The following is a 6,522-nucleotide window of genomic DNA, read 5'->3' as shown; positions in this document are numbered from 1 at the left end:
GGGAATTTGCTTTCATGCATAGTTATGAACAGTTTCTCAATTTTGATGGATAAATAGAGTCTAGTGTTGTTCTTATTTCTCGTAATTCTGTGTTTTTCTTTTTCTTCAAATCAGGAGTAAATATTAAAAACAAAATGCTTTATCTTTATTAAAAAGAAAAAACAGAAATTGTTAAGAAAATTTCATGGAAAAGGAAGTTGTGAAGTTGAAAATTGGCAGTTGCTCGAAACAGGGAATTAATGGGATTCTCTCCAAATGATGACGTTGTCAGCTTGTTTATAGACAAGGTAGTTTGATTCAGCATGGATCCATTCTGCTTTTAATTTGGTTTTCAGTGAAAATTAAAAATTGAATTAAAATGTACGAGAGTACAAGTGTGGAACCGCTCCTGCTAAATTGATATGTATAATATTATTACAGCAAGAAAAATAAAAGGTCTTAAAAAATATCTTTAGAAAAGATTAAAATAAAAAGTTTTATGAGAATCCTATGGTTCTCTTTCTTTTGAGATGTCAGGGTGGCTCTTCCCTCCCCTCACTAAGAGTGCGTTTTGTCTATGTCATGAGTCATTGTTATCCCTGCTTTTATCGAGTGGGTGGCTCTTCCCCCCCCTCACTAAGAGTTTGGCGTTAAAGCTAGTCATTTTTTGTTGTAGTCTTGTCATGTGTGTTTGTCTAATGATGAAGGCTAGCCATTTCTGATCATAGTCTTGTCATGTGTGTTTATCTAGTGGTAAAAAATCCCATTTGAGATTAGTCATTTCTAGTTGTTTTCTCCTCTATCCTTTGTCGAATAGAAGATTTGGAAGTCTTTTCATATTTTAAGAAGTTGAGCTTAATGCGATTGAAGAAGTCCCTGCTTTCCTTTTTAGAGTGTGCAATATCATCCTTTTCAATATCGTCCTTCTTTCTTTAATTGTTGTGTATGTGTCTGTCAATTTTTAACTTGTGTTTGCTATTTGTGTTTTAATTGGTTGTTTTAGATTTTGACTATGTTTGAAATAACAAACTTTATCTTTTTGATTATCGAAAATAGTCGAGAAATTTAAAAAAAAAGAAACGGTAATTTATTTCTACTAAGTAAGAAAGTCGATTATTCAAATTGGATCTTTAAAATTTTTATGAGCTGTTGGATTACTACATTTTTTAAACTATAAGAATCCTTATATTAATAGGCTTATTTTATAAGCTTTGTCCCTTTTATATAATATTAAATTTTATAGCTTTTTTAAATGATTGATATATTTTTGATAAAAAAAAATTCATTAAAAGGTCTTAAAAAAAGCCTAACAGCCCAATATTAACAATAATCCAATACATTAAGCCCAAATACACATAAAATGAGAAAATTAAAAAAAAAAAAAAAAAGCTGCACAGCAAATGTAATTCCCCACTATAACACAACTTGGTGAGATAAAACTCCACTCATGAGGTTACGAAATTTATTTAGAATACATAATATCTTAACTTTTGCCAAATAAAAAATAAATTTAAAAATTATATTATACGATAAAATAATAAAATTTAATAAAGCAAAATATAATAGTGCGTCATATATTTAAGCGAATTAAAACTAGATTATTATACTAAATTATAGTAGACTTATTGAAAATGTAATATCCGGCTAGATCCCGACATCGGAATTCTTACTTTCCGGCGGACTCTCCGTTGAAATCTGGGATTCAGGGATGTCGGAGCCTGCCATAAGGGTAAAATTGAGGTTTTTCAAAATGTTTTAACATGTTTTTATGTTTTTGCTTAAGCAAATTGAGTTTTGCAAAGGAAAAGACCAAGGGGACAATTGCCAGGTTCGGCCGCCGAACATTGCATGGTTTCGCATGCAGTTTAGGCCGCCGAAGGAGAGTCGGTTGGCCACCTATAAAAGCCTCGTTGACCGGAAATGGAGGAGGTTTGAGTTCTCTTTGTGGTCAGAGGTAGGTTTTGTCCTTCCTTGGCTGTTTTCACCATGTTTTTCACATCATGCAAGCTTTAATGAGTGTTTAACTTGTGTTTTTTTGAAGTTTTGAGCAAAAGAAGGCAAAGTTGAGAGTTTTGGAGATTTTGGATTTTTTCCTCCACATCTCCGAGTTAGGACCATCGATCCTCTCGTTCTTCAAGAGGTAAGCATGGATCCTCACCTCCCCCTATGTTTTAAGCATGGTTTAAAGAGTTGAAGAGTGTGTAATGGCATGTGATAGGGTAGATCTTGAAGTTGAGTATATGTTGATCATGTGCTATGTTTAATGTTTTGATGTTGTTTGTACAGTTTGAACTAGTTTTTAAGCTCCTATAGGCATGGAAAAGAGGATAGGCATGTTATAGAAAGTTGGTTTGCATGTTGAGTGTGTTTGGTTTAGTTTTGGGAGGCTGAGTATGCATATTGACCCGAGTTCTGCCTTCTGGGCAAAACTCAGGTTCGGCCGCCGAAGCAAGGTTTGGCCGCCGAACCCCTTGAGTAGGCTGTTTTGGCCGCCTAACCTTGCCCCCGAAAGTTGAGACTTTCGTCTCTGGAGGGAAGGTTCGGCCGCCGAACATGCCGCCGAAGGTGGGTGACTTTCGGCTCTGGAAGGTCTTTCAGCCCCCGAACCTTGCCCCCGAAAGTTTGGACTTTCGGATCTGGAAAGGACTTTCGGCCGCCGAAGGTGCCGCCGAAAGTGCCTGAGTTTCGGCTCTGGAGGGGCTTTCGGCCGCTGAACCTGCCGCCAAAAGTGCCCTGTCCAGCCTTCCTTTGGCCATTTTTTCATGCATATTTATGATGTTTTAGGGGGTTTTTGGGGAGATGTTTATAGCTATGTGAGAGTATGTTTGGTCCTCATTTGAGTCCACCTGTGTAGGTGCGGACCCGAGGAACCAAGGAGGCCCACAGAGTTAGAGTTACAGAGACTGTTCAGCAGTTGACAGAGGTGAGTGGAACTAAACTATGTTTTTCATTATGAAAGCTTTTAGCATGATTCATGCATCATAAATGCCATATGATATTAGGGTGTATTGCATTGCATTAGTGTTCACGAAGATGACGCATTGCATTCTTTCTTGTTGATGGGGACGGACACAGAGTAGGACCCTTTAGCCCTCTGATGTTTATGTTTATGTAACAGAAGTCCTGAGGAGCCCCTTGAGGGCCGGGCATAGAGATTTTATGCATGTAACAGAAGTCTTGATGAGCCCCTTGAGGGCCGGGTACAGAGCAGAGGGATTTTTGGGTCAGTCCGTCCGTACTGTAATTTGATTGTGATGTGATACATTTCATGTTAGCATGTTTTAAATGTTTTTTTTTATTGTTCTACTCACTGGGCTCTAGTAGCTCACCCCTCTCCCTAATCCCATGTTTTCAGGGCCATAGAGAAGGCAGAGGAACAACAATGGTAAAGTTTAAGGGTAATAGTATAGAGTAGTGGACATGTAATGTACAAGAGATAATGTAAAAGTCATATAATGTATATTGAGTTAGTATTGTGCTTGGCCCTAGAATTTGTTTAAATCCCTTTTTATATGGTCATTATGTAATAGTTTATGGATGTATTATGTTGAGATCCAAGCTTGATATATGATGATGACCCATCTAGAGCATCGATGAGAGCTCTAGCATGGGGTTTGATGTTTACAGGTTAGTGCATGCACAGGTCAAGCTTGGTGAATGATAAAAATGAAAAATTTTTATGGAAATAAATGATCATGTATGGAATTTATCAGGTACACAGAGTGCACAGTAGGCTTGCTACGGGTTCCGGCGACCTTAAGTCTACCTGAATCCTAGCGCCGGTAGCAGTCCGGTTTCCGGACTGTTACAGAAAATATGACTAGATCTTAAAAAATAACAACATAACAACAACATGACACATTTAAACATCAATGAATCTAGCAGGGGCCTCCAACATTAATCTACTCCTCTGAGTTTTGCAGAGGAATTAAAGAGAAGAGCTCCCAATTGGCAGCAATTGGTTTAGAGATTTCTAAAATTTTCTTTTTTATATTAACATGCTATCATATTATTGAATAAAAAGAGTATCATCTAAATTTTATATGAAGTGAATATATTTTTTATAATTAATTATATTAGAGAAAAATATATATCAATAACGAAATAACAATATATATCCATAATTTTTTTAATTATTTTAAACATCTGATTAAAAAAATTACAATTATTCAGCACGACATATTAAAAAAACTATAGCAGAAGAGATTTAATTATTTTATTTTTATTATTTTATTTTATTTTCTAGAAATACCAAATACTATGAACTATTGTTGCGTAAGAATTGGCTACAATAATAATATTTTTAATAAATTAACCAAAAATCATATGATTAATAATATTATAAGTAGAGAAAATCAAGATTCTTCTTCGTCTTGCTTCTGCTCTCTCTCAAATTCCCTGTTCCTTCTCTCTTTCCCTTTCTTTCTCTCCGTTACTTTACTTCCAAATACTCCTCTCACATCGTAATAGATGATTTTGAAAAGGGATTGAAGGATGATAGTCGATGAAGCTTTGATATGATACTTTATAAAATTTTAGAATCCTTGTCAACTTATTTCTAAGATGATCAAGGATCATTGAGAAGAATTATGGAATCCAAAGGAAAGATCAACCAGATTCGGGGAGCAACTGCACATAAAAATCAAAATGGAAATCTCTTGGGTGTTGAAGAAAGAAGTGTACTTGAATTAGAATTGGAGAATTACGAACTCGTTGCTGTGAAAGCTGAAAAACCTTCAATCGATCTGAAATCCTCAATTCATCATAATAATGGTATTATTCTTGCCTCTATAGTTGTTGAAAATTTTGGTTCAAGAAGTTTTTAAGTCGGAATCTTCAATCTTTCCTTAATAATGAGAAAATTTAATGATTTGTGTATCAAAATGAGTTTGGCCATGATTGTGTCTTGAAGGTGTTCGTGAACAAAAAGCGTAAACATGCAGCAGAGTATAAGTCTCATGAGAGTGTTTTAGATGAAAGAAAATATGCAAAAATGGGAAAGAGGGATATGAAAAAAAATCATGGTATTCTATCTCTGAATGGGCATCTAAGGAAGTGACCATCTCAAAGAAGTGATATATGATTTGAGATTTGGAATGTGGCTATTGTATAAGAAAAAGGAAACATTATCATTTTGCAGCCTCTACAACTTGTGCTGAAATTTTTAAAGAAACAAAAAGAATCTCAATGTGGAAGCCATAGATTACTTACATAATTGTTTGTTGAATCAGATATGGAGAGATTGAAAATTGGACAACTAAACTTTACTTGTATGATGGTCTATGATATTGATATTAGAAGCTTCCTATATTTGTAGCTTTAGCCTTAGTTTTGATGTATCTTAAGTCCTTCTGTGCTTTGTTTAAAAACATATTCTTACTAAAGAAAAATTGTTGTCATTACCCAATGAAATCTTATAACTGATTATTTTTATAATCTTACATTGTTGATGTTTTTGGTATATGCATGTTTTTTCTATGTTAGTTTTTTACTTTAAATCTTCTTTCTCATAATACTGTTATTTAAATCGTTTTGTAAGAATATAGAATCTAAATATTCAAATATACTTGCTTTTGTTCAAGTTATTCACCAATATCTAAAACCATCTCTGTAACTTTGTAAGGATCACTAAACTTGCACTAATGTTTGATCAATATGCCTCCATAAGCACAAGCAAAACTCTAAATGAGGGGCTAGGTGAAGAATTAGACAAGAAATCTACGGGCAATGATCAATGAATAAGGAATCTTGGAATCAAATGAAAAATCAGATGATAAAGATGAAGAAGGTGACAAAGATGAGGAAGATGCGACATTTAACGACGAAGATAAGGAAGCATATGACAAAAATAAAGAAGATGATGACATATATGAGGAAAATAAGGCATTTGATTATGAAGATGACAAAGCAGACTATAAAGATGATGAGGAAGAAGAGGCCAAAGACAAACAAGATGATGAAAATGAGGCATCTAATGATGAAGATATGGAAGATGAGGAAGCAGATGGAGAAGATGGAGAAAAAGATGACAAAGATAAGAAAGATGAAGATGATGAAGCATATGGCAAAGATGAAGAAAATAGCTCATTGATGATAAGCTAGGAGAACTAAGCTTGGCAACTGTTACCACTTCTCTTGGGCAAAAATCTCTTTTGAGTTCCTAATAGCATTGTTCTTGTCTTGAAATCCATAATATGTGAAGTGTGTCTTCTTACATGTGATGTTGCTTTACAATTTTATTGTGAAGTTATTTATTCTAGATGGAAGCTTCTAGCTTAGCTCAAGTTGTTAGTAGTTAGTTTCTTGTTTTCCTGCCTATAACTTTCTGTATAGACTAATTCTATATATAAACAAGTGGTATCAAACTAAGTAATACAATTTCCAATTTCCTTTTCTTCTATCATCACATGGTATCAGAGCTGACTGTTTCGACAGTTATTTTTCTTCTACCTTCATTTTTAAGCTTTCTTAATTCTTCTTTCATGGCATCCACTTCAGATCATCTCCAAAATCCAATTAGTCTGTATTTTCTACATTCTAATT

General features: G+C 34.4%; 1 long non-coding RNA gene across 1 annotated transcript; it reads left to right on the top strand.

The window, feature by feature from the left end:
* The first annotated feature begins 4,169 nt into the window (after positions 1-4,169).
* LOC110618043 lies at positions 4,170-6,382 on the top strand. The gene is made up of 2 exons (XR_002488458.2): positions 4,170-4,752; positions 5,603-6,382. It is a non-coding gene; the product is annotated as an uncharacterized LOC110618043 (long non-coding RNA).
* Positions 6,383-6,522: the final 140 nt, after the last annotated feature.

The sequence above is a fragment of the Manihot esculenta genome, chromosome 6 (genome assembly GCF_001659605.2).
Source record: "Manihot esculenta cultivar AM560-2 chromosome 6, M.esculenta_v8, whole genome shotgun sequence".
In the NCBI taxonomy this organism is placed as follows: Eukaryota; Viridiplantae; Streptophyta; class Magnoliopsida; order Malpighiales; family Euphorbiaceae; genus Manihot; species Manihot esculenta.
The sequence above is the reverse complement of the archived record's forward strand: the minus strand, read 5'-3'. Positions and strand labels throughout refer to the sequence as shown.